The 27,518-nt window shown below is 44.2% G+C and overlaps 2 long non-coding RNA genes across 2 annotated transcripts; one reads left to right on the forward strand and one right to left on the reverse strand.

The window, feature by feature from the left end:
- Positions 1–2,498: 2,498 nt before the first annotated feature.
- LOC103349524 (uncharacterized) lies at positions 2,499–10,076 on the reverse strand. Its single transcript, XR_007922288.2, has 3 exons — positions 9,673–10,076; positions 5,553–5,605; positions 2,499–2,568 (listed from the first exon to the last, which is right to left on the reverse strand). It is a non-coding gene; the product is annotated as an uncharacterized lncRNA (long non-coding RNA).
- A 418-nt stretch (positions 10,077–10,494) lies between these two features.
- On the forward strand, positions 10,495–22,626 carry LOC127492641 (uncharacterized). The gene is made up of 4 exons (XR_007922287.2): positions 10,495–10,628; positions 14,570–14,803; positions 18,215–18,309; positions 21,877–22,626. It is a non-coding gene; the product is annotated as an uncharacterized lncRNA (long non-coding RNA).
- Positions 22,627–27,518: the final 4,892 nt, after the last annotated feature.

The raw sequence follows: 27,518 nt of genomic DNA on the forward strand, positions 1-27,518 counted from the left end.
TTGTTTCATAAAGCGTCTCATGAAGATCTGTTTGGATTCATTGCGTTGCGACTCTGTGGGTAGGGACTGTGTTCTGCTTCTCTCTTGGCTTCGACGTGGGCTGCTTCCTGCTCATTTGTGGAGAGGTGGCAGGCTAGGGAGCCCTCGTGTTTCTGCTTACTTGAGGTCTGAAGCTGTGCTGCTTGTTTGAGGCTTTTTTAAGCAGACATTTATTGCTACAAGCTTCAGTCTCAGGACGGTTTTGCCTGCATCCTAGTTGCATTCTCATCTCCATTTGTCTGGGGTACTTTCTAATTTCTCTCTGATGTCATCATTTTGTATATGTGCATTGTTGTTCATGTGTACATTGTTGTTCATGTGTACACTGCTGGTAACACGTGTGATTATTTTTTAAACTCTTATTTAGTAAATACAATTTTCAAAGTACAGTTTATGGATTACAAAGGCTCCCCCCCATAACTTCCCTCCCACCCACACCCCTCCCATCTCCCACTCCCTCTCCCATTCCATTCACATCAAGATTCATTTTCAATTCTCTTTATATACAGAAGATCGATTTAGTATATATTAAGTAAAAATTTCATCAGTTTGCATCCACACAGAACATAAAGTGTAAAAATACTGTTTGAGTACTAGTTATAGCATTAATTCACATTGGATAACACATTAAGGACAGAGATCCCACATGAGGAGTAAGTACACAGTGACTCCTGTTGTTGACTTAACAATTTGACACTCTTGTTTATGGCATCAGTAATCTCCCTAGGCTCTAGTCATGAGTTGCCAAGACTATGGAAGCCGCTTGAGTTCGCTGACTTCGATCTTATTTAGACAAGGTCATAGTCAAAGTGGAAGTTCTCTCCTCCCTTCAGAGAAATGTACCTCCTTCTTTGATAGCCCATTCTTTCCACTGGGATCTCACTCACAGAGATCTTTCATTTAGGTGTGTTTTTTTTTTTTTTTTTTGTCAGAGTGTCTTGGATTTCCATGCCTAAAATACTCTCATGGGCTCTTCAGCCAGATTTGAATGCCTTAAGGGCTGATTCTGAGGCCAGAGTGCTATTTAGAACATCTGCCATTCTATGAGTCTGCTGTGTATCCCGCTTCCCATGTTGGATCATTCTCTCCCTTTTTAATTCTATCAGTTAGTATTAGCAGACACTAGTCTTGTTTGTGTGATCCCTTTGACTCTTAGACCTATCAGTGTGATCAGTTGTGAACTGAAATTGATTACTTGGACTAGTGAGATGGCATTGGTTCATGTGATCTCAATGGGATTGTATTGGAATCCCCTGGCACATTTCTAGCTCCACCATTTGGGGCAAGTCCGATTGAGCACGTCCCAAATTGTACATCTCCTCCCTCTCTTATCCCCACTCTTATATTTAACAGGGATCACTTTTCAGTTAAATTTCAACACCTAAGAATAATAGCCTGTTAATTAAAGAGTTCAACCAATAGTATTAACTAGAACAAAAAAAATACTAAAAGGGATAAAGTATTACATTGTACATTAACAGTCAGGACAAGGGCTGATCAAGTCACTGAGAAACAGTGACATGTGTGATTTTTTTAAAAAAGATTTATTTATTTTATTTAAAAGGCAGAGTTACAGAGAGGAAGAGACAGAGAGAGAGAAGTATTCCATCTACTGGTTCACTCCCCAAATGGCTGCAATGGCTGGGGCTGTGCCAATCTGAAGCCAGGAGCTTCTTCTGGGTCTCCCACATGGGTGCAGGGGCTCAAGGTCTTGGGCCATCCTGCACCGCCTTCCTAGGCCACAGCAGAAAGCTGGATCGGAAGTGGAGCAGCTGGGACTCGAACTGGTGCTATATGGGATGCCAACACTGCAAGCAGCAGCATTACCTGCTATGCCACAGTGCTGGTCCCCACATATGTGATTTTCATGTGTGCACTATGGCTCCTATGAGTATTGCTGCTCATGAGTGTACAGTGTCCATATGCATGCTGCTGTTCATATGTGCACTATTGCTCATGTGTGCTGTGCATATGCACAGTTGTTTGTAGACATGTTGTTCATATGTGTGCTGCTGATCATATGTGCACAAATGTTCATGTGTGTGCTGCCATTCATGTGTGCAATGTTCATTTGTGTGCTGCTAATCATGTGTGCACAAATGTTCATGTGTGGGCTACTGTTCATGCGTGCGATGTTCATGTGTGTGCTTTTGATCGTGTGCTCACTGTTTAATTTCCTCATTGCTGTGAACTTTTCAGGTGACAATGTCATTGTTCTGGCCTCGGCCATGTGCTTGACATGTTCACCATTCACGTTTTCCTTGTATTGTTATTCCTTACTGGCTTCTCACAGGTGAATCACTAGTTTTTCAGCTATTTTAGACAAGCAAAAAATACTGTGTAATTTTGTATTCCAGTAACCTCATACAGAGTTAACAATACAGCAATACTAAAACCTGATAAACTTTATACCCAATAAGTAGTAAATAAACAAGTGACTCCAGGAATCAGTGTCACATGGGAAAATTTATTTTATTGCCTGCATCTTCATTCTTTTGCTCTCAGCAATGTTGTCTTTCCATGTAGTATCTAATAAATGAGACGTATATTAATATGACTCCATTGAGTATAAATCTATGGCAAAGCACATTTATAATCCTTAAGTGGGAAGATGGCCTATTCTTCAGGTTTAAGTTGCTTAAAATACACACAAATAAACTAAATTTGAGTTAGAAAACCACTTCAAACTTCCTGGTAAATGATCTATAATTGCTTCCCTCCACATGGAGCCAAGTTTGAGAACTGAGTCCTAGTACAAGTGAGCTTCACAAAGTTAATGGGAAAGTAGAGTTTACGGAAAAATAGGTTATTTTGGTGAAAAAATTTTTGGAATCCAGACATAATGATTTCATAATTTGCATTTCTATGAACTATTTAAAAATCTATTTATTTGAAAATCAGAGCTACAGAGAGAAAGAGAGACAGATGGTCCATCCACTGATTCACTCCCCACATGGGCACAATGGCCAGAGTTGGACCAGGCTGAAGCCAGGAGCCAACATGGGTGACAGAGTCCCAAGCACTTGGGTTGTCTTCTGCTGCTTTTTTCGAGACTATTGGCAGGGGGATGGATTGGAGATGGAGTATCCAGAACATGAACTAGCCCCTCTATGGGATGTCGGTGTTGCAGGCAGCAGATTTTCCTGCTCCACCACGACACTGACCCCCTCCATGAACTTTGTGAAGACCCACAATCTGCATGGATTTCAAGATTGTTTTTGTTAGAAAATAAATGTGTCATGTAATTGCATTTTCTACAAAGTTTTGGAAGTACTCTATAATTTCCATCACCTGTGTTCAGAATTGTTCTAAATTTCTTCAGTATCATCAATCCATCATCAAGAACCATCTCACTTAATCCCATGAGGCTGTGTAAATTGAGCCTGTGGCCAGGGGTAGTCCTCCCAGCTGGGAGTAGGAACCACACAGCTGGGGAACACAAGACTCGCCCTCAGCACACACAATTTAAATACTCAGAATGACATGGGCTCTTTTTTTTAAAGATTTATTTTATTCATTTGAAAGACAGAGTTACAGAGAGAGGTAGAGACAGAGAGAGAGGTCTTCCATCCACTGGTTCACTCCTCAGATGGCCGCAATGGCCAGAGCTGTGCCGATCTAAAGCCAGGAGCCCAGAGCTTCCTCTGGGTCTCCCACGTGAGTGCAGGGACTCAAGGACTTGGGCCATCTTCCACTACTATCCCAGGCCATAGCAGAGAGCTGGATTGGAAGAGGAGCAGCTGGGACTAGAGCCGGCGCCCATATGGGATGCCGGCACTTCAGGCCAGGGCCTTAACCCACTGCGCCACAGCGCCAGCCCCGACATGGGCTCTTTTGTATCTAGCTTGACCTCATGCAAATGATTGGTGAGTGGTCAGTCAGTGCTGCCTCTGAGCCTCCTGCTTGGCCCTAGAGAAGAAGGGGTGTCTAAGTTGTGTGTTCTGGAGAAATAATGACTCTCATTGGAAAACACAGTTAATTGGAATAAAAATTGGGTACAGCTACTAAAAATAGAAATAGTCATGACATATCAGTGATGCACCTGCCTAGAGTTAGGAAACCCTGTTGTGCAATCTTACAGAATCTCATGCATTAAGGGCATCTTGTGTATTCTCAAGTCTGAGGGGGCAAACGTGTGATCAGCTTGAGCAGCACTGGTACCCCTGCAGCGGGTTCCAGAGCTCAGTTCCATGTCTCTCTGACACCTGAAGTCTCGAACATCCATTATCCCAGTGGCTAGTATGCTAGGGACAAAGCTTCCACAATCATGCTCACCCCAAACACGCTCTTGTGTGTGTGTGCACACAAGTACACACACATGCACATGCACACACATGTGCACATAGACACACACATATGCTCTCAGAGAATGTCAAGAGCAGACTCAGCAAAGCCCCACTTTTGTCTTTTGAGAAGCCACACTGCCTCAGGTTTCTCTCTTTTTTTTTTTTTATTTGACAGGTAGAGTTATAGACAGTGGTTGGTTCACTTCCCAAATGGCCACTATGGCTGGTGCTGTGCCGATCCAAAGCCAGGAGCCGGGTGCTTCCTCCTGGTCTCCCATGCGGGTGCAGAGGGCCAAGCACTTGGGCCATCCTCCACTGCCCTCCCAGGCCACAGCAGAGAGCTGTACTGGAAGAGGAGCAGCCGGGACTAGAACCCAGCACCCACATGGGATGCCAGTGCCGCAGGCAGAGGATGAACCAAGTGTGCCACCCCTCAGGTTTCTCTTAATTCGTTGGTTTATTGTATTGCTGTTTGTGTCTTCAGATATAGACAAACACTGCGGATAATAAAAATGGGTTCTCATTTGCCTTCCTCAGATTCATGCACAGAGCCAGTAAGGCACTTTTGTGCTTTAAAAACTGCATTTTGTAACACAAGTGAAATAGATCAGATCGAGCACTGCTCCTCAAAGTGTGAGTACATGCATGTGTGTGTATGCATGAGCATGCGTGTGTGTGCATGAACGTGTGGGTGTCTTTTGAGCACACATTTTGCATCCATACTGGACAAAGGCAACAGCCATGCTTCTCATGAGCGTCTCCTGCTGACATCTTTACTCCACAGGGAGATGCTGAGCATCTTTGTGCCGAAGAAGCCCCAGGCTGAATGCAGCTCCAAATTCTGCCCAAGGTTTGTGGCCTTAAAAATTAACTCATCCTCTCTGAGCCTCACTGTTTCAGAGATTGAATAAAGCTAAGAGTTGTGCACACCTTACTGTGAGGGACAGATGAGCTAATACATAGGAAATTCTTACAACAGCTACAGAGCTAAAATCCAGCACATGTAGCTTCTTATCATTACTCATTAAAACTGCCACCCTGTATGGTGAATAACAACAAGGGCAAACCCACTAGAACTGCCTACTTCACACAGGGATGAGTAAGTGCATGAGAAACACTGCCACAGATACCACCACTTCCGTCTGTCCCCTCACACACAGGCCTCCTCCCTCTGCTGACCCTGCAAGGGTCAGGCTTTGTTCACTGTAGAGGCAAGCTTCTCCTCACCTGGTTTACCAGACTCCTGGTAGCAGATACACAGCATTTCAGGCACACTCAGGCTGAAAAAGAAATCACTATTTTTGTGAAACTCATACTTGACTTGGCATCTGGCATTTCATTTGATAATTATAATGAGGGCATCAGAAAATCCAGTCTTCTAGGAGCAAGTATGAATAAATAATAAGCAACTGTGGCTGTTTGTTTTGCTAAATAGCATGGAAAGTATACAATTACATGAAAAGTAATCCATGTTGAACTAAAGTTTCCTGAGTGACATCAGCCTCTCAGGGCGGTAGCTCACTACCCCTCTCTGAAGCAGTGCTCAGGGCCTCAGGCTCAGGCTGCAGTGGTGTCAGTGGTGTCGGGGGGACAGTGCGCTCTCTCTGCAGGGCTGCAACCAGTACATGCCTCTCAGCTCCTCGCCAGCACTCACAACCCATGGCCCAGGACACCTCCGACCTCCATCAAACATTGGCTCCCTCGACAACAACTGTAAGTCCAGCAGGTCCCCATGGACTGCTTTTACATAATAAATAAGGAGTGGGTGGCCAGCCTGGGGGTTGGGATGCTCCCATCTCAAATCGGAGCGCCTGGGCTCAATGCCCTGCCCAGCTCCTGCCAATGCAGGCCCTCGGAGGCAGCAATGATGGCTGAAGCACTTGGGTCCCTGCCACCCACGTGGATGCCTGGATTGCATTCCCAGTTCCTGCCTTCAGCCTGGCCCAGCCTTGGCTCTTGTGGGCATCTGAGGAGTGAACCAGCAGACAGGCGCTTGCTTGCACCCTGTCTCTCTATGCTCCTCAAATAAATCCAAAAATAAATAAATTAAAGAGTGAATCGCATTTTCTTCCAATATTTAAGGGAAGATGAGCCACCAACATATTAGACTTTGATTTCATTCTTTATTTTCCTTTAAGAATAATACTGATGAGATAATTTTAACATACACAAAAAGTATATTATCTTCTTAAGCACTTAAAAATAACATCGCACACTTGTGTGTGACCTAGAGCAAGCACCGTGGACGGTGGGCGTGTGCAGCAGCATGGCACCATGTGTGGAAAATGAGTGGAAACAAGCTGCGTCCTCTCTGGCCTCTTCTCTTGACGTTTTCCCTCCTAACTGATCCTTCTGTGCCCCTGCTCTCCCCTCTCTCATCCACACTACAAACCGCAGCCAGAGTGATCTGGGGTCTTCACCTGCCGCCTCAGGACCGCCCCTCAGCGACCTCCTGGTCCAGCATGGCAGGCAGCTCCATTGGCCTTGGTTCATTTCCCATAAAGCAAGAGGAAAGCCAAACTTAAAATGCTTGGCCCTACAAGGTCTGAGGGAGTGCTGTCCAAGGACGGTGTTGAATGTGACATGATTCTAGGTCACCAGGAAGGATATGCACAGGACGTTCGGACCAGCAGGAATCTGCAGGGGCATTGCTGAGTGGTGGTAACGTGGATAGCACCCACTTGCCATGGAGAAGGTGCCTTAACAGGTAGCAGTTCCTCCTGTGTGAGGCATCTGACTTCATAAAAGGCCCCATTCACGGGCACAGGACCTTCCTATATCACCTCCTTGTATGGGCCCAGAGTCCCTGACGGAGTCATTTCCAGCACGAAGCAAATCAGAATCCAGGAGTCAAGAGTCGAACAATTAAGTGCTACTTCCATAATGAAATGACTCAGCAATGAAAAACAACTGTAAATCTTACACCAATGACCATGCCTGATGAATGCCACTTTTGCAAATTATCTATGTCAGTAAAACTTAACTTAAACTTAAACTTTTATCTTCAAAAATCTGTGTTTTATTATACATTACATAACCAATTTTTCACAACTTAAAATAATTATTCAAAAACATTTGGAGAATTGAAAGAATAAAAGACAGACATGCCTAAGTTTCTTTTTAGCCAATATTCTTAGACTGTTTAAAGATATTTTCTTGTGGAGTTAATACATTTGCTAATATTTTTATCAAATAAAAATAAGAAGCAGCAATTGCGTATTTTACAATCAATTCAAAGTCCCTGGAACTAAAAACAAGAATTGCTCATGGTCATCTGATGCCTAAACCCCATCTGGGAACCCTTGTCCTCTGCAAAAGTCTAAATTCAAAAGCAAAGTCATTCAATATTGGTTGAGAACTGGATTCAGACTGGCTCTGTGTCAGCCATATGACGTAACAAATAACAGATTTAAAAACTCGGAGTGCTTGTGATAAATCAGCCACAGAATACCCAGGGGAAGCATGTGAAGGGCACAGTGTGACCAAACTCTCCCGGGCCTCAAGGACACATGGGGACCTGGGAGAGCTATTCCTGCCCATAGGATTAACTTTGGGGAAAAAACAGTTATGATAGATTTTGGACATTATGTTGGCAAACAAGTTTGTTTCTTTCAGATTTGTTGTGAAAAAAGGAAAGTAGTTTTATAAGACCATCTTTAAGAAATACAGTTTGATGATTCATTGGTAGATAAAATCAGAGACCAGTAATACTTTTACTTATTTTTAAAATTATGTGCTTTTTATATAATTCAAAAGAATGAATACATACGCATATATATGGATACATGTATAATTATTGAAATTCACTCATTGGGCAGGCAGACAGATGATAGCTATAGGCAAATAGCTAGGTAGCTAGAGATAGCCCTAGACACAGAGAGAGAGAAGAATAGATATATCCTTGAGCAATTCCGTAATTAGGTCATATTTATTGTGTGTGTGCATTCATGTGCCATGTCTTCTTTATATATCTCAAAAACTCTTAAAAGATTAGTTAACCTTTGGATTTGTAAATTTGGATGCATTTCATTTTCCTAGGCTTATTTGTTTCCTTTGTGAAATAAGGGATCAGGACTAAAATATTTCAAAGAAAAATTGTTTTTAATTCTGGTCTGAGTGATCAAAAGATCATTCACTGTCACATTAAGATATCAGTTTTGAGGCCAGTGTTGCGCCGTAGCAGATAAAGCCTCCACCTGCAGTGCCAGCATCCCATATAGGCACCAGTTCAAGTTCCAGCTGCTCCACTTCTGATACAGCTCTCTGCTGTGGTCTGAGAAAGCAGTGGGAGACAGCCCAAGTGTGTGGGCCCTGCATCCATGTGGCAGACCTGAAAGAAGTTCCTGGCTCCTGGCTTCAGACTGGCCCAACTCCAGCCACTGTGGCCATTTGGGGAGTGAACCAGCAGATTGAAGACTCTCTCTCTCTCTCTCTTCTTTGCTTCTGCCTCTCTGTAACTCTGCCTTTCAGATAAATAAATAACTCTTCACAAAAATAAATAAATGAATGACATCAGTTTTGTCACTAGGGTAGCTAGGATGCCCCAGTGCAGTGCATCTGTGAGCTGGGATGAGAACTCTGGGAATGAGATGCAGTTTGAGGCCCACTATCATGGTTTCCCAGATGTCCCCACCAATTCAATTCCTGTGCCCGCATTCAAACCCTGTGAAGTTCTGAATGCAAGAACAGCTGAGTGACAGGACCAACACCGGGCTGTAGATAACTCTGAAGCTGGGGCTTAAGAAGGAGATGAAGAGAAAGATAAAATACAGATTAAAACAGGAGGAAGGATGGAGGAAAGATAGTGCTAGAGGCACACAAAGGAATGTATTCTATCTGCATGACAGAGGTCCCCAGAGTTCAGCAGTGAAAATCGATTGACAGCTCATTCAAGGATTCCTTCACTCACCTTTCCAATAGTTACTCACCCAGTGCGAGGCACTGGCCACATGCCAGACACAGTGTTAAACAAAACAAATGGTCCTGCAGTCAAGGTTTTTATACTTGAGTGAAGGACGCAGACACCCAGAACCAGGCTGGGTCTGAAACTTGATTTAGCGCATCTCGTAGATGCCGGCAGAAAACTGCGACGTGGGTCAGAAATGGTGGCGTCTGCCTGGTTTCCTGGGGCCCAGTTCCCAGAAGCCAGTGGTAAGGAGGTCAGTTAGTACCTGGACACACGGTGGGCTATGCTGTGGAAGACGAACTTTGGGGAGCAGACTGTGTAATGGACAATAAGTAAAGTTGGCTATCCAGTGCTGGGTGCCCAGTTACACTGGAATCTTTGCTAAACAGCGGATGGTTTTGATTATAGTTGTATCCCAAATATCACTTGGGGCATATTTACCTGAAACGCAGCTCACACGAGCACCTTACCATTCTCCTTGCTGCAGGGGGTAACCAGCCTGACTTCAGCTCCTGTGTGCGTGTGTTTGGGGTGGGGGGATCTCCATTCTCCTGTTTTTCTCCAGTCGTGGATGCCTTGCCCTCAGACTGCATAGGAAGATGGAGAGGCCCGTGGAAAGTCACCTGCCAGCTCTACACACTGATCACTTTAGCGCAAAGACGGACCGCTGCGGTTCGTGGCGAGTGTGGTGAAATGGAGGAAGCGGCTCAGAGCAGCGACTGCTCGGGGGTCTCCGGGGTCCTGGCTAAGCGCAGACTCAGCTCCCCCAGTTGCGCATCAGGGCGACACTGTGAACCTTCCGGGAGGACAGAACGAACCCTCACTCAAGGCCTTGCTCCTCAGAAAGTGGGTGGCGAGCCGCGGGCTGCTCAAGGTCCTGCTCTGCGGGGTTGCTTCCTAGGGAATCGCCCCCGACCCGTTCCCCTCAGAGAATCTTCGGGCTCGGAGCCAGAGGAGACCCGGGGTGCCCTGGCCCCGGCCAGCCGTCTTCACTAGCGATCCGCTGTGGCTCTGCGGAGTTCCGGCCGCTGCTGGACACACGCTGTGTCCACTGGGACCCGTTACACGTCCGCCCAATCGCTGGAGCGCGCTCACCCGCGATGGCGGCCGCGCAGGGGGCCTAGCGTTCCGTTTTAGTCATTCCCTGTCCTAGTCTCTGCGGATTCCACGCGAGTCCAACGCCCTTGCCCCTCTCCCGCCGTCGGAGCAGGCCCAGTGTGGACCCCGCTGCAGCCCCGCCGTCCAAGGAGGGTCCTTGTGGACCCCTGCGGCCCTCAGGACCCCCTCGCCCGCTGCCGCCACCGCCACAGACCCTCGTCTGTCCCCCGGGGCCGAGGGGTCGGGCTCCAGGCGCTGCTGTTTGCCAGCGACCGACGCGGACAGGAACAACCCCTAAGGTGAGGCGACTTCGGGGAGACTTCAGCGCGGTTGGCAGGGTCGCTTCCCTCCCACGCCGCGGGATTAGGCCTGCGCTGCGTGGGAATCCACCGTCACACTTTCTCTTCTTCGGTCTTCTCCGTGGTCCGCCTGGCGCACGCAGCCCTCCCCCGCGCTGCGAGGATCCGGTCGGTGAGGAGCTGCGTCCTGCCGTGCGCCAGCGGCCGCATCATTGTCCGTGATCCCGTTTCTTCCACAAATACCCAGGAGTTCCCCGCTGTCCTCAGGAACAGAAATGAAAACCGCAGCCCCACACCCCTGCTCTGGAGAATTCCGTCCTTACCTTGCTCTCTGCTTCTTTGCTGATGACCCCTGTTTGTCAGGTGTGTGAACTTCTGCGTTTTCTTTACCTCTTTCCTTTTCAGTTCTGCCTCCTACAAGGTCTGTCACAGAATCAAGACGCCTTCAATACGTCAGATAAAGTGTAGGTTATGAGAAAGCTGAGGCATTTTAAAAGTTCTTCACCACAATCAACTCATCTCTTAATTCTGTTGCCACAAAGTCTGTGAAGTGCTCATGTATACATCAGTTCTATTAATGATTTTATTAATGAGATGAATTTTTAAAATTCTCTTGCATTGTTTCTTCTGCCAGCTGGGTCTCATTCTCTCTTTGTTCCAGAAAACTCTGGACCGCTGTGGCATTGGCATGTATCTTTAAATATTGGGGGTCCTTATCTTTCCATCAGTATTCAAACAGCAAGGTACGGGAAATCTGACTCAGAAAACTGACCTAATGTGGTGGAAGAGAGCCAATTATTATGGGAACCCGAACTGTGAGCAGCTGTGTGTCTTTACTCTGACCTGGTCCTTCCTTTAGAAAATAACTCCCCAGTCCATTGCCTGGGGGTCACAATAATGGCTACTGGCACCTGGGGACCAGGAGGAGGACAGAGAAGGGACCCCACCTTTCAGAGAAAAAAGAGATGGGCAAGGATCTCTCAGACCCAGGCTTTGCAGCCCCCACCTCTCTCCTGCATTCAGGTCTTTTTGGTGCCTGAGTGTAACCAGGCTCTCAAATGAACCAAGCCACTCACCGTAGCCTCACGTCAGATGTGGTGGGGACAGAAGTCTGCACCATGTCCCAGGGACCCTCCTCCCACCCTTGCTCACACGTGCTATTTCTCTGCAGCAGACACAACACAATGACGGACACTGTCACGTCATCGATCCTCAAGACGGAGGGCTCCAATCTTCCACCAGAAATTTAAACATCCCCCATTTCATCATACATACCAGGCCTGGTCTCTCCCTAGGGAGATGGAGTTTTTCTAGCTCCCTACATGGTAGAGGCTAGGACAGGGCCACAGAATCCCTCTCTGAAAGTTTGCCTGCCCACATAAAGGGACTTTGTGTATGTTTTCCCCAGGTGTTGGGTGCTCTTTAGTTCCAAATGTCCCTCCCCATGATAACAGTCAGAGGCAACAATAAATGTCACTGCTGCCTGAAGTACATCCAGGAAGGATGAGTTACGACCGACACAAAATAATAAACCGCACCTGCCACTCCTTCCAGGACCTGCGTCAGCAGGTGGCTGTCCCTCACCACAGACACCTGGACTTGCAGAGGAAAGACTGAGGGCTCCCTTGGTCAGTCAGCCTGGTTTCCCCCAGGACTGTGTCCTACAAGTGCACCACGTGGGAGACTTTATTCTGCTCAGATTCAGTGAGACATAGTCTCTCTTTTCCTTTTTGGCTAACTTGTGATTAGCATCCGAAAGTCATGTGCACACACGAGTTCCGCTTTGTCTTCCTAACGGCCTTATCCTGAGGCTAACCCGTCCAGATGTGAAGAGGAGGCTTTTCTGAGACCTGCATGGCCATGGAGTAAGACTGGTTCTTCCTTCAACCACCAGAAACTTCTGAGCTTGTCTCTGATTGGATCCACTTAGATCACCTGCTGTCCCCAACCCAATCGAGTTGGGAAACACCTCAAAAACACCCTCGGGGTCTGGGGCTGTCCTCCAAGCCAGAACAAAGGGCTCCAGCCTCTACAACGAGGGAAGAGAAGCAGGATGGCCCTTCAGCACAGTGGCCACCAGGCAGGTCAAGCAGGAGGATGGTTTTGCATAACTCTACTTTGGCCACCATTGTAGTACTGTTTATAGATACTGTAAGATGATTTTCCAGATTTATATTATACATTTTAACCTATGATAATATACCTTCAAAAATACCACGTCACCCATAGTGGAAGAATCAAACATTATACTTTTATTTTCCTCATTCCATCCTTAGTTTCTGTTTTATTTCTACATATATTGTAATCCCAAACTTCCATGCTTCTACATAAGCTATACAATTTAGTATATTCATATAATTTTCATTTAGATTTCCAGTTATTTTTTAAAGTGATGAAAAGGGGCCAGTGCTGTGGCGTAGCGGAATAAGCAGCCACCTGCAGTGCTGGCATCCCATATGGGCACCGGTTCAGGTCCTGGCTGCTCCACTTCTGATCCAGCTCTCTTCTATGGCCTGGAAGAGCAGTAGAAGATGGCCCAAGTCCTTGGGCCTCTGCAGCCATGTTGGAGACCCGGACGAATCTCCTGGCTCCTCGCTTCGGATGGGTGCAGCTCTGGCCATTGCTGCCAATTGGAGAGTGAACCAGCTGATGGAAGACCTCTCTCTCTCTCTCTGCCTCTCCTTCTCTCTGTGTGTAACTCTAACTTTCAAATAAATAAATAAATCTTAAAAAAAAGTGATGAAAGATAAATTTAGAATTTATTTTATATTTACTGTCATATTTGCAAATCATTTATGTGGTAAGGGGCTTGCATTGTGCTTGTACAACCAAGAAAAGTAAAAATAAAACAATTAAAAACTGGACAACAGATAAGAATAAATATTTCTCCAAAGGAAATAACCAAATGAAAATAATCACACTGAAATAATACTCAACATTGTTAGGCCTTAGAACAATGTAAACCGAACCCATCAAATACCACTTCAAGTCTACTGGGATGGCTACAGTAGGGAACACAGGTAATAACAGATGTTGGAGAGGATGAAAAAATGCAAAAATCTTTGATGTTTCTGCTAAGGTTGTAAAATGTTGCAGCTTTTTTGAAAAACCAATTTGGCAGATTCTCAAAAGGTTAGCCAAAGAGTTGCATATGACACAGCAGTTACACTGCTAATTTTGTACTCAAGAGAAATAAAAAGATATATGCAGCTCCATTATTTGCAATAGGCAAACCGTGTAGCATCCAAATGTGCCTCAACAGATGGATGTGTGAACTGAATGTGGTTTGAACATAACCAAGCCCCAGCAGGCACTCTAACGCCTGGACAGACCTTGACCTCTGATCCCAGGGAAGCAAAATGCCCAGAGTCGGCAAGCGTCTGGAGCTAGGAAGGAAATTAGCAGCTGCCCACATCTGGGCTGGGGGACAAGTTGAGGAGAGATGGGACTCAACTGCTCACAGATATGATGAAGGGTTGGAGGGGTCAAAAAGTTCTAAAAACAAGCTATGATTAGACTGAGCAACTGAGAAACAGACTTGTACAGAGGATTTACACTGCATAGTGTGTGAAGTGTTCTGTTGTAGAGTTACTGAAGGAGGAAGATGACCTCAGAACGGCGCAGTAGTGAGCAGAGTGGGTAGCAGGGCGCACAGATGCTCTGCACTGCCTAACGGGAGCTTGTGGTCACTCACCTGGAAGCCACATCCTCACCGTCAGTGACACTTCTCATGTTCTGTCGTTCACACTCCTTACTCACAGCTGCCTCTGTTTAGACAGGACTCATTGTTGCAGATTACGGAAATCAAATTCAAGTTTGTCTAAAGTAGTGTGGAGAGTGCCCCGCTCATGTAAGTGAGGGAGACAGACGGAACCAATCAGGCGTGTGTGGCTTCCATCCCTGTCCATCACTCGGCTGCCTTCTGCTCTGTTTTATTTCAGGTGCTTCCTGCTCTTCTGTAAGGCACAGGTCCCAATCTCTGGCATGGTGACGATGGAAAAAACCATTTTCTACTGCTTACCTCTTGTGAATAGTGTGGTGTGCCCACTTCTCTGTCAACGTTTCTAAAGAGAGGGACCAAGAGGGGAGTGAAAGTATCTATTCACTGACAAAGCTAACAGGTGCCAACTAATTATAGTTTTCCTCTTCACTAATATCATGGAGTTACTTGAAAGGTAATGTATAGCAAAATGTTCTTTCAGTTACAACTGAAGCTAACTGGGGAATGGGGCTTAGATCTGTAGCCAGATGGCTTTCCCATTTTTGTGTCCGAGACAGAAACAGGAGCCAAATGAATGAGAAGTTGGCTCTGCAGAGTGAAGGGAGTCAAAATACGCTGAGAGGTGAGTGGTAAGCTCCACCTGCCTCCGCCGGCCCCTGCTCCCAACTCTTAATTTGGGAAACAGTAAGAAAGAGAACCAAAAAAAAATCCAAACAACTGTCCTTACATCTCTGCCTACTGAGGAGGACGTGTTCCTTCCCCACAGTACTGAGAAAGAGAAGCTAAGTACATTCATGCAGAAGCTGGCCCCCACGGAGGAACCCAGTGTGTGTGCACGCACACAGATGCACACAGGCACGGCTTGTGCTCTTGCTCTCCTCACAAAGGAAAGCCGTGCACCTTCATGCTTGCTGATCCACCCAGGGATGCTGGGAAGCTGACACGGTTAATGCTGAGTACAGAAGCTCTGAACCGCACGGATGATACTTGGGTATGCGTGACTGCATCTCAAAGCCTCGACACAGTCTGCAATTTGCCTAAATCAAATAATCATGATGAGGTGACTAAGCATGGTTGAAGCACAGTAGTAATGATGATTTAAACAGAATTATAGAGGCCTCAGAATGAAAAATCAACTGTACTGCAATATTTTAGGAATAGGATTAGCTTCTAATGAATGTACAATTAAAGAGCCCTTCTGTTTAAATGTCTTCGAAATGAAACAACATTTCCCGGTTAGGAGATAACTTGTTTTTTAAATATTAGTGATTATGAACTAGCCATTGTACTATCACTATCTTTATTATTATTTTTGATGTCTCATAATGATTGAAATATTAACATTGACTCCCCTCAGTCCTCAAGTTTAAACTACAATGGGACAATAAAATATATACAAATAGGCAAGAAATTCTAAATTTCTCTAGGTAAACCTCTCTATGGAAAATAGATTAATATAATTTGGGCTCAAAAGTAATGTCTTTAAAAGTTCTTGTATAAATTTTCTTTATATTTTGAAATTTTAAATGATAGTCATAATGACAAATAATTAATTACCAACATTAAGAAAACTAGTAAAAATATGTCATCAGCCAGTTCAATAATTCGTATTTTTTGTGAAGTTAATCTACTATCCATTTTTCAAAAACAGTGATTGAAAAAAACACATTCTCAGCTTTACAGTATAAGTCCATTTTAATATAGTATAAAATGAAGTTTTTAAAATTTGAAAAGCGACTTATAAATCTAAAAAGAACTACTGAAATTTTCTCAGAACATTAATTAGTGTGATATTAAAACTAAAGAAATCAAATTTCCATACTCAGTTTGTCAATATTGGCTCTTTATCATTAACATATTTTAATTACTGAATTAGGGTGGCGGCCTGTTAGACACACAGGCTACCGCACTGCCACATGGACTCAGCACGCTGGGTCTGTTTCTTCTTCAGTCCACAAGTGCTGCTTTCATGTTCCCTCCCTACTCTCACATCTGCCACCAGCTTTCTGATACCAGTAACAACCTAACAGCAGCAAAATGCTTCATCTTCTCATTTACATCGTGTTTTAGCAAAGTTTAAGTTTGTATGGTTTTCTCACTGTTACAGAATTCTATATGAGAAAATGGATGATTTTAAAGAGAATCTTATGACTGACCAAATCACAGAACTAGAACTTTTGGAGTTAGTTTTTAATGCCCTTCATACTTGAACCCACATTCAGTGCTCTTTCTATGGCAGGACCTATCACTCTTCCTTCAATTTAATGGAACTATTGTACCACCTAAACTTTAAATCACCTGTCTTTCTAGTCTAAACTGGATTCAGCAAATACACTGAATACAAGAATGACAAGGTGAAATAATGGCTGTTTTCCAGATAATCTCAGCAGTGACTGGAAAAAACATGGTTTGGGGTTTGTTATGTTGATGATTGACAATGAAAAAATGAGAATGAGAATTCCTAGAATCATTCCCAGATAGGGACAAACAGAATGGACACTAGTAAGGGAGAGTTGGAGACCCAGTGTAGTGGGAGGGAACCCTAATGGTGCACACAGCTATTTCCGTATCTACTTGGATAGATTAATCATAAGCCACATCAGTCACATACTTAAAATCTTTTACAAAAGTGTTCATGAATGTATTCTTGGACACATTAGAGAAAAGTTAGCAAAAGATAGAAACTCTGCAAGTCTGCTGAAGTTTAATGAATAATTATTACACCTCAAAAAGCTGGATGCAGATCCTGCTTCCTGCTGATGTGGACTGTAATAATACCTTCTTTTCTAAGGAACACATCATTAAAGTTGAAAGGTTGTTCCTTAGAGGAAGAAAGGAATACGGACCCACAAAAGAACAAATAATGTCAGATCAGGCATTTAGAAAAGTGTAAGATCAAAATGATGGATTAGTAGCTGATTGAAAAACTCAACTCAGAGGGAATTAATGGGTAGAGGTCAATGTATAAAGGTGGCTTTGGGTAGAGGACCACTGGCTTTATCCTTGGTTATGTCCTTTTCAGAATGTCATCAATCAGCTGGACAACCATGACTATCTTATCTGTGCAGGACTAATATCAAGGATGTATAAACACAGTAATTATGCTAAATGGCCAATTAAACAATAGGGGTTTAGACAGCTGCTCAAGAAAATCCATTCAGGAATGCAGTTGGCAAAAAGAAGAAAAACAAAGATACAACAAAAGAACCCAATAAGTGAATGTATAGTCTGCAAAAAGAGCAGTTTCTGAATAAGAGAACAGTAGCCTGTCCAATCTCAGTGATCCAAGAACACCCAGAAATACACACCTACTTTGTGACACACACTTTTTAAAAATGTCCAATGAAATATACCGAAAGGAGAGCCAAGAAAGAAAATGTATTATGTGAAAATACAGTTTCAATAACTACTGGTTTTTGGAATATTATCAGCTCACAGTGAGGGTGGGTGGACTGGTCACTCACAGCTTACACAATGGTTATCCATCGCATGCTGTTGTATGGGCAGGAGGAGGACTGTGCATGGGAATTACTGGGAGACAGTTTTATATTCTAGCAGCTGACGAGCATGAGCGTGAGCAGCAGACTCAGGAAGATGTGAGACTCCATCCATGTTCATGTTCCCGTGTTAACCAAATGAGCATGTGGGCCAAGGATGGTGTCCACTGGGCACAGCAGCTGATTTGATTTCTGGCTATTTTTCATGTCATTTCTAGCAACAGAACCAAGTCACATATAACGTGAAACAAGTGGGTAGAGTAGCTGTTAAGTTGAGTGCATCGGGGACTTCATATAAAACAAAAATATAAGTTCCATCTCCATAGTAGACTCTCCCATTATTGAAACATACTTGTTTCCGCTCCCAGGAAAGATTGAAGAAACAATCTAGCTTTTAAGAGAATCGTTTTGCTAAGAGTCATCAGTTCAGGCCAAAGGAGAGATGAACTTTTCATAACTTAAGGTAGGAATTGACTCAACCAACTCCGAAGAAGAAGGAACAATGGAGAGGCTGTCTGTGCCCTTGGGGAGCGCACATCTGCCACGGCCGTCTCTGTGATTAAGTAGGTGGTGGAAAAGGAGGTGCATTACTGAGTGCAGAGCCAACGGCACGGGTCAAGCACCTCCTGGGGAAGGGGTGGCTATTCCCAGGGTGTGCTTGGAGGGCCTAAAAATACTCCCCAGTTATATTCTTTTTGTTTTGTTTTGTTTTGTTTTTTGACAGGCAGAGTTAGACAGTGAGAGAGAGAGACAGAGAGAAATGTCTTCCTTTTCCGTTTCCTTTTCTGTTGGTTCACCCCCCAAATGGCCGCTACAGCCGGTAATGCACTGATCCGAAGCCAGGAGCCAGGTGCTTTCTCTTGGTCTCCCATGTGGGTGCAGGGCCCAAGGACCTGGGCCATCCTCCACTGCCTTCCCGGGCCACAGCAGAGAGCTGGACTGGAAGAGGGGCAACCAGGACAGAATCCAGCACCCTGACAGGGACTAGAACCCGGGGTGCTGGCGCCAGAGGGGAGGATTAGCCTAGTAAGCCGCGGCGCCGGCCCCCAGTTATATTCTTCCTGTCGCTTCCCTGAACATAGAGCAGGAGGGGGGATTTAAATTGGTTTAGTTCATAGGTCTTTTTATCAGGGGACCCACAGCTCAGACATTTATACACCCAGGCCATGGTGGAGGGTATGGCTGGGGACTAGGGGACACAGCTCAGACTTTGCAGACAGATACAGGGTGCTGGGTGTGGTTGGGGACTTTGGTCACCCTGCATGAGGGAGTGTGTGTCTTGCTTGTGGACAAGGGAAGAAACACAGGTAATGCCCAGAAAGTGGACCCTGGTTTATCGTCTCTCCCCTCACTGGGGAAGAACCACATCACCCCACTTTCCTGATGAAAGCCCTAGCCTATGATTTGTCTGTCAATGAAAATAGGTAGAGGTGGTATGTTTTCTTTCTGAAATAACTTTGCAAGCTCCTTTTCCCTTCTCCTATAGACTGAGGCCACTTCACAGCCAGGGCTGATGTCGAAAGAATATGTGGGGCAGGTGTTGTGGGGCAGCAGCTAGCTGCTGCCTGGGATGCCCACTTCCTGTATCAGAGCACAGGTTCTGTTCCAGGCTGCTTCTCTTCTGCTCTGTCTCATGATTAATATACCTGGGAGGCGGCAGAGGACCGCTCAAGTGCTGCCTGTGCCCTCCCATGGCAGAAGGCGCAGCCGGTCTGTGGGGTCCCCCAATGGCTCTCAAAGACCTTTTTGCTGATACTCTGGATGGAGCCACTAGGGGCTCAGTGGGGGAATCCGTTCCTGCCTCAAGGGGACCTCACTCCCACCGTGCTGGGTCAAACCAGCCACTTCTTATGCTAACTTATGCCCACGTAATCTACTGTCCCAGAACTTTCTTTGGAAATTTTCTCCATTACCTTAAGTAGATCAAAATATGGACACTCTGTGATCCAGTCCCAATATCTGATCACAAAGCTTGTGCAATTGTGATTTGTTTATGCTGAATTTTAATTTCAAAAGATATAATTTCCTTTCCAGAATTGATAAAGACATTGTTTTTTCAGAGGTTTCACTATCTTTTCAATATGTGCTTCATTACAGAAGTTGATAGTAGATTTTTCAAGATATTGTACTGAAATACTGTTTATGTGAGTCTATAATTTTTCAATGTTTAAGATCAATCCCAAACAAGCATTCTGAAGGTGTGTCTGCATATCCAGTTCATAATATTTTCCTTCCTTCACTAAAATACCATTTCCAGCAATAAATCACAAAACACTCACTTTCTCCATGGCCATTCTCTTCCCCCAAAAAATTCCTAATTCTCCCCATACTTCTCTCTTTTGCATTACCAACTTCCTTGGTGGTGTTCATACAGATTTTGAATTCAAAGTCATGAGTCTGAGTTTAGCATAAAATTACTGAGATTTACAAGTACTGAATTGAGCTGTTCCAGGTTTACCTTTTCACAGACTTCCTCATCTCAGAACACAACTGCACCCAGTTGACTTGGCCTTCAAGCTAATTTTCAAATAATTTTGAAATACTGTACTTGACCTTTTGTTTTAATAAATATGTTATGAATATATTAGGATTTTAGAGTTTATGCAGCCTAAAGGAATGTGTAAAAGTTTTTATAATGGTATTGCTCTAAAAATACTTTAACATTATGATCAGAAATGTGATGCCAGCTTCACTAAGTGACAGCAAATGTACATTAAATATTCTATGATTAGTAGTCACACCAATTTTCACATCGAAGGAAATCAGAACTGTCTTTCAAGACTTCTAAAACTCATTCTACATGGAAATCTTTTCTTTTAATAATGGCGAAGATGAATTAAATTATATTTTAATCTATAAACTTGAACGATAGTTGATCTTCTGGATTTAGATTTAAAAGGAAAGCCATAACAATAATTTATCCTGATATATTTTAGAATATAATATTGTATCCTAGATAGTTTAACTGGAACCTTGGAGAAATTACCAATAGTCAGAACTGTGAATTGTGCACGAGATTTCCGTGGGGTGGGAGGAGGACAGAGTGTGCAGAAGGCAGGAAGCTCTGGTTGAGGGTGCACTCCCTGGGCATGATGCACTCCTGTTTTCCTTCCTAGCCCTTCCCACTCCCCACTCCCCACACCCTCTCTCATACCAGTGGGTGAAGCAATGGCCAATTACATGGATTTGGAGATAACTGTGCCCGCTAGAAGCTGAGGGTAGCTGGATGGAGTAGTGTGCCAACCAGGGCAGCACCGCCTCCCTGTAGTAAGGTTCTGTCTGATCCAAGTGACTCCACTGTGTCCCTGGCCACTGGCTGGCATCCCAGGCTGCAATGGATCCAGGTGCATTTGCTGAGTGAGGGTGCACAGCTGTGTGGCAGGGGCCAATATGGAGCCTGCATTCCATTTCCTGAATCCACGGAGCTACTCGCTGGGGTCCTCTCAGTCCTCTGCAGCTCAGGCTACTTGCCGCCACCCTCTCCCTAGAAACGTGTTTCCCTGGGCCTTCCTGTTGCCACACTGTAATCTTACCCCCTCTCTGTTTCTCCCAGTTCTCTGCTCTGGCCTTGAGCAGCTATATACTCCTCCAGCTCCTGCAAGTGGGTGCCTTGTTATTCCCAACATTCCTGAAATAAGATCGGATATCCCATCCAGCTGTTCCCTTGGGCAAGCCACCTAACCACTGTGTAGCCATTCCCATTTTTCATCTGGAGAGTGGGAAAAATAATACCTATTTCAAGTATTATTGTTCAATTTGAATTAGTTATACTCTATGTAGAGCAATGCAATTTTCTTTTTATTCTTTCTTAAAATTTTATTTTTAAATGGCAAGTGGCTGTATACATTCATGAGATACAAAGTGATGCTTCAGTACATGTTAGTAGAAAGGTAGACTAGACATGGAGTTGGGACTTGAGACCAATAACTCCAAATGTCCACATCTTGAGATAATTTTTTTTTGTTTGCACACTTGAATTAATTTAAATTTCGTAGGATCTCTTCTTAAGGAACTGTATCTGTCTCCGCAGAAGCCCCAGCCTTCAACACCACCATTTACAACTTGGCATTCAACAAAGAAAATTCCAGAAAACTCTCAGACATTTTGTGTTCTACAAATATCAACTCTGGCAGGAAATCTTCAATCAGTGATAAAATGTAAGGGATCTTCAAAAATTTCATGTAAAATGCGTATCTACTGACTGGAATTAGATAAATTTGTGAAATCCAAATGACTGTTATTTCCATTAGATGTAGGGGTCCAAATAAAATCAGATTTCTAATTTCTTCACAGTGGGTTCTATAAGACAGAAGCAACAAATGAGAGAAGGTAGGGAGGAAAGGAGGCAGGGAGCGGAGGAATGCAAAGTGGGTGGGGAGGGCAGGCGGGTGCTGCAGGTGGGAAGGGGCAGGACCACCTCCGCCACAGCTTTGCTCTCCTGCTTTGTGGTGTGGGACCCAGTGAGAACAATCAACGTCACCACGTCTATTTAGCCTGAATTCCATGGCAGCGCAGTGGCATCGTGATGTCTGGGAAAGACGCACAGGAGCCAGAGTGTCACCACGGCCTCAGGAGGGCACTGATCTGGAACGGGAAGGGTGTCTGGTCAGCGCCACAGCTCTGCTGGTGGTCCCAGGTCCCACATGATAAATTGCATATGAGGACACTGTCAACCCAAAAAGGATCACTGGAAGAGAGTTTGCGTTAATAAAATCTTTGCTCCATCTTGCATAATTTGTTTGAACACAGCTGTGCACCCTCACTCAGCAAATTTTCTATAAATTGCTACTTTTTTTCCCAGTTTATTTTTTATTTTTTTTTGTTTTTTTTTGTTTTTTTTTTCTTTTTTTTAAACTTTTATTTAATGAATATAAATTTCCAAAGTACAGCTTATGGATTACAATGGCTTCCCCCCCCCATAACGTCCCTCCCACCGCAACCCTCCCCTTTCCCACTCCCTCTCCCCTTCCATTCACATCAAGATTCATTTTCGTTTCTCTTTATATACAGAAGATCAGTTTAGCATACATTAAGTAAAGATTTCAACAGTTTGCTCCCACACAGAAACATAAAGTGAAAAATACTGTTTGAGTACTAGTTATAGCATTAAATCTCCATGTACAGCACACTAAGGACATAGATCCTACATGAGGAGTAAGTGCACAGTGACTCCTGTTGCTGACTTAACAAATTGACACTCTTGTTTATGGCCTCAGTAATCTCCCCATGCTCCAGTCATGAGCTGCCAAGGCTATGGAAGCCCCCTGAGTTCACTGACTCTGATAATTTTTAGACAAGGCCATGGTCAAAGTGGAAGTTCTCTCCTCCCTTCAGAGAAAGGTACCTCCTTCTTTGATGACCTGTTCTTTCCACTGGGATCTCACTCGTGGAGATCTTTCATTTAGTTTTTTTTTTTTCCCCAGAGTATCTTGGCTTTCCATGCCTGTAGTACCCTCATGGGCTTTTCAGCTGGATCTGCATGCCTTAAGGGCTGATTCTGAGGCCAGAGTGCTGTTCAGGACATCTGCCATTCTATGGGTCTGCTGTGTATCTCACGTCCCATGTTGGATCATTCTCTCCCTTTTTGATTCTATCAGCTAGTATTTGCAGACACTATTCTTGTTTATGTGATCCCTTTGGTTCTTAATCCTATCATTATGATCAATTGTGAACAGAAATTCATCACCGGGACTAGTGAGATGGCATTGGTACATGCCACCTTGATGGGATTGAATTGGAATCCCCTGGTATGTTTCTAACTCTACCGTTTGAGGTAAGTCAGCTTGAGCATGTCCCAAATTGCACATCTCTTCCCTCTCTTATCCCCACTCTTATATTTAACAGTGATCACTTTTCATTTAAGTTTCAGCACTTAAGAAGAATTGCGTATTGATTACAGCATTCAACCAAAAGTATTAAGTAGAACAAACAAAAAAAAATACTAAGAGGGATAACATATTAAGTTGCTCATCAACAGTCAGGGTGAGGGCTGATCAAGTCACCATTTCCCATAGTGTTCATTTCACTTTAACAGGTTTCGTTTTTGGTGCTCAGTTAGTTGTCACCTATCAAGGAGAACTAGTGGTATTAATTGCTACTCTTGTGTGTTTCATCATGTTCTCATTAGTCCCAACTACACTTTTATGTTAACCAGTCACTTAAGAGTGTCTGTTTCTTTTTTAGAATTTTGTTATTATTTTGCAATTTTTAATATAATTTTTATCTTTATGATAATAACATCCAGTTTTATTCTTCATGGCTGGTAAAGTTGACTATGTAATTTCTGAGTTTGGGATATTTGAATTTCTAGCTATTCTTGAGAAATGGTTAGTTTGTAACACTTTAAGCATTCAAATAAAATATAATAGCTTGGTTTAAGGTATGTTTTTGGATAAATAGCTAGTAAGCCAATGGAATTAGTTATCAGATATTTTGTTTTTGTGATCCATTGAAGACATAGGAATGTCAACATATGCTGTTATTACTGACATCTGAGTCAATATTTCTGCTCAGTGGGAAGAGCTATACCATGGATTCTAATATTCTGCTTGATCGCATTTCCGTTGTGGGTTTTATCTCCGCAGTATAAAAGACCTTTGTGTCCACTTTGATTTTCTTTTGCCTTGAATCATTCTCTATCAGACATTAATATCAACACCTTTGCTTCATTTCTTTTTTCATTTTCTAGCAAATTGTCCACCCAATATTTTTATAAAAGATTTACTTTTATATCATCAATGTGTCTGGGAAAAAGAAAAAATATAATCACATTCATTCTTAGCACAGATGTGAGCTATTAAATTTGTGTAGGCAGCCTTCCACACTGTTGGAAAATGATGTAAATACTGACAAGGAGCAGTGGTGTTGCTGTTTATGTAGAAACAGACTCAATGAGAGTCTAGGGAAAGTTCTTTGCTCCCTCCACCAGGCCCTAATTGTCATAGTAGGAAGAAATAAGAAAGGGAGGGAGGGAGGAAGAATGGAGGGATGGAGGGAAGGAAGAGAGAAACGGAAGGACTGAAAAAAAGAGGAATCTAATGACTAACATCTGAAATCGCCTGGGAGTAATCCCTCGATTTTTCATAAATATTTATAAAACCACACCCCAGGGCACTCACTGGCATGCCTAAACCAGTATGGGGATAAGTGATGTCAGTGATGGGGAAAGCTCCGCTGAGTTTGCCATTTGTGGAAACGACTCCATCCCAGAGTTTTGCCCCAGCTGGAAGCAGAGGCTAATGCACAGCCCAACTCATGGCACTCACAACTCCAGAAGACACAACCCTCCCTGCTCCTAGACAAGGCACAGGGCCAGGTCTGTCTGTCCCTGGCTGCACACCTGGGGCTGCCTCAGTTTCCCCACTATCTCGGAGACGGGTGTCCAGAATCCCTGGGACTGCTGTGGTCTCAAGGCATGCTATTCAAACATGTGAGGCTGGCATGACTTCTGATGGTTCATCAGACGCACGATTATCTAAGGTTCACTCAGGCCACTACTCTGGTTTCAATGTTGAGTAAATCAGACGGGCTCTGATTCACAGGGCACATGTGCCAGGAGTCACTGAAATAACTACGTGCTCCTGAGTGAAGTCGTTCCCCAACTGAGCAAAGACAGTGACAGGCTGCAGGAAGACTTCAGCTCTGCACTGTGTGCTGCTTGACTCTGGATTCATGCTTTGCTGCCTGGGGCTGGTGTGGAGGAGGACACAGCTGGGAGGACCAGCAGAACAGCTGGTCCAGGAACATACACCACCCCCACCAGTGATGCCTCCACCCGGCCCCACATGCCAAACCCCAGCGAGTGGGATTAGAATGAGAGAATCTCCTCAAAACATCCTCCATCCACTGATAATTCAAAGTAAACAGGATCTTCACTGAGTGACAGGTGCTGCCAGGAGGTCCTGCCCCGGGACGGCCCCTTCCCACTCTGACAGACACAGCCAGGGCACAGGAAAGGCCCAGCAAGAGCCCCTCCTGGGTCCCACAGGGGCTGTACCTGCTCAGGCCAAGAGCAGCAGACTCTGGAATGCGGAACTACATGGAAACAACACAACCAATGGACACCTGGACACAGGTTAGGCGAGCAGGCCCTGAGTTGCAGGGAAGACTGCTGGACACACTTCAGGAGGTGAGAGGGAGTGGGCGTCTGTAAGAGCATCAAACAGCTCAGCGAGAGTGCACAGAGAAGAGACAGCAAAAATTATCCCCGGAGGTTGGTGTGTGTGTGTGGCTTGTCTTTTCATTGTCTTAAAACTGCCTTCAGCAAAGCAAGACTTTGCAATTATAATGAGGTCTGTCTACTGTATGGAAATTTTGTGCTTTTTTCCCTTTCATGAATTATGCTTTTGTTGTTGTGTCTGAAATCTCATTACTAAACCTAGGCTCACCTCGATTATTTGTTATATTTTTGCATTTTAAATTTAATTTGATCATTTATTTTGAGTTATATATCGATAAGTTCTCTCTGCTGATATTTCTATGACATGGAGTTATCTATCTAAACATGTGTTAGTCAATTTCAAGTGCAGATGATAAGTTGCTTTATAAAGTATTAAAAACTGTCAACTTTTGACAAATTATTTTTAAGTGTTGTGACTGAATAAGTTTCAATATGGTCCACAGCATGCTTCGACGTTTCCATTTCAATACTATTCCAATCACATAAATATTTTAAAAGACTTAAGATTTACGTAAATTCTGAAATCTGGAGTAAGGTGTGGTGTTCCCTTTCTTCCCATATTTTTGAGCTGAGCAGAGTATGAAAATTCCATGAAACAGCTGTGGAATCAGCATGGATAATGTATCCTTGTCAAACAACTATCCTCACTGATTTCATCGAGGACTGTAAAAATTCTACTAAAAATATCTGTCCCACTTTCTCTCTCTGACATTCTGTCCAGGCATGTTCCCTCTGGGTGCAACTCTTATTTGGAGAGGTGGCACAGACGCAGCCAGTGTCTTGAGTTGGGCCCCTGAGGGACACTGAAGTGAGCTAGAAGATGGCTCTTGGTTTAAACAGCATCATTAATACCAGATTTCACTGTCGCTCCCCCTCTTCATGGAGGAACAACACAGGACCCTGCGCTGTTCTTTTGTCTGCTCGGCCCTCCCCAGGTTTGCTGCTGGTTCTTCCCGGGTTGGCTACCAACCCTTCCACCTCCATGGAAGGGCGGTTCCCCCTGCCACTTTCCCCACTTCTGCGGGGGAGCGGCACACCACCGGCCGGTTCTCTCGGGGGCTGCACAGGTGTTCCTTCAGGTAGATGTTCCTCAGGTGTTCCTGGTGCATGTTGTCTCTCTCCTCCTTTATAGTCCTCTTCCACCAATCCCAACTCTGCTACCCACACGCCGAGTACGCTGCTCTCCTCCAATCAGGAGCAGGTCCTACAGTTTATTGGTTGAACTGGAGGCAGCTGTGTAGAAGCCGTTTTTACTCCTCTCCCAGCGCCATATTGTGGGAGAGCAGATGCATAGAATAAGTCTTAATTCCAGTAACTTAGCTTAGTCCAAGTTTCTCCCAGTTGCTCCCCACATTTCACCGTTATTAAACATGGCTTTAAAATGCCATATTAGAAAAAGAAAATATGATCAAAAACCTTGTGCGAATGGAAACATTTGTACTTAAAATTTTAATACTTTTAATCATTCTTTGACAAAGAACTAAGCAAGATCA

This window comes from Oryctolagus cuniculus, chromosome 16 (assembly GCF_964237555.1).
Source record: "Oryctolagus cuniculus chromosome 16, mOryCun1.1, whole genome shotgun sequence".
Lineage (NCBI taxonomy): Eukaryota > Metazoa > Chordata > Mammalia > Lagomorpha > Leporidae > Oryctolagus > Oryctolagus cuniculus.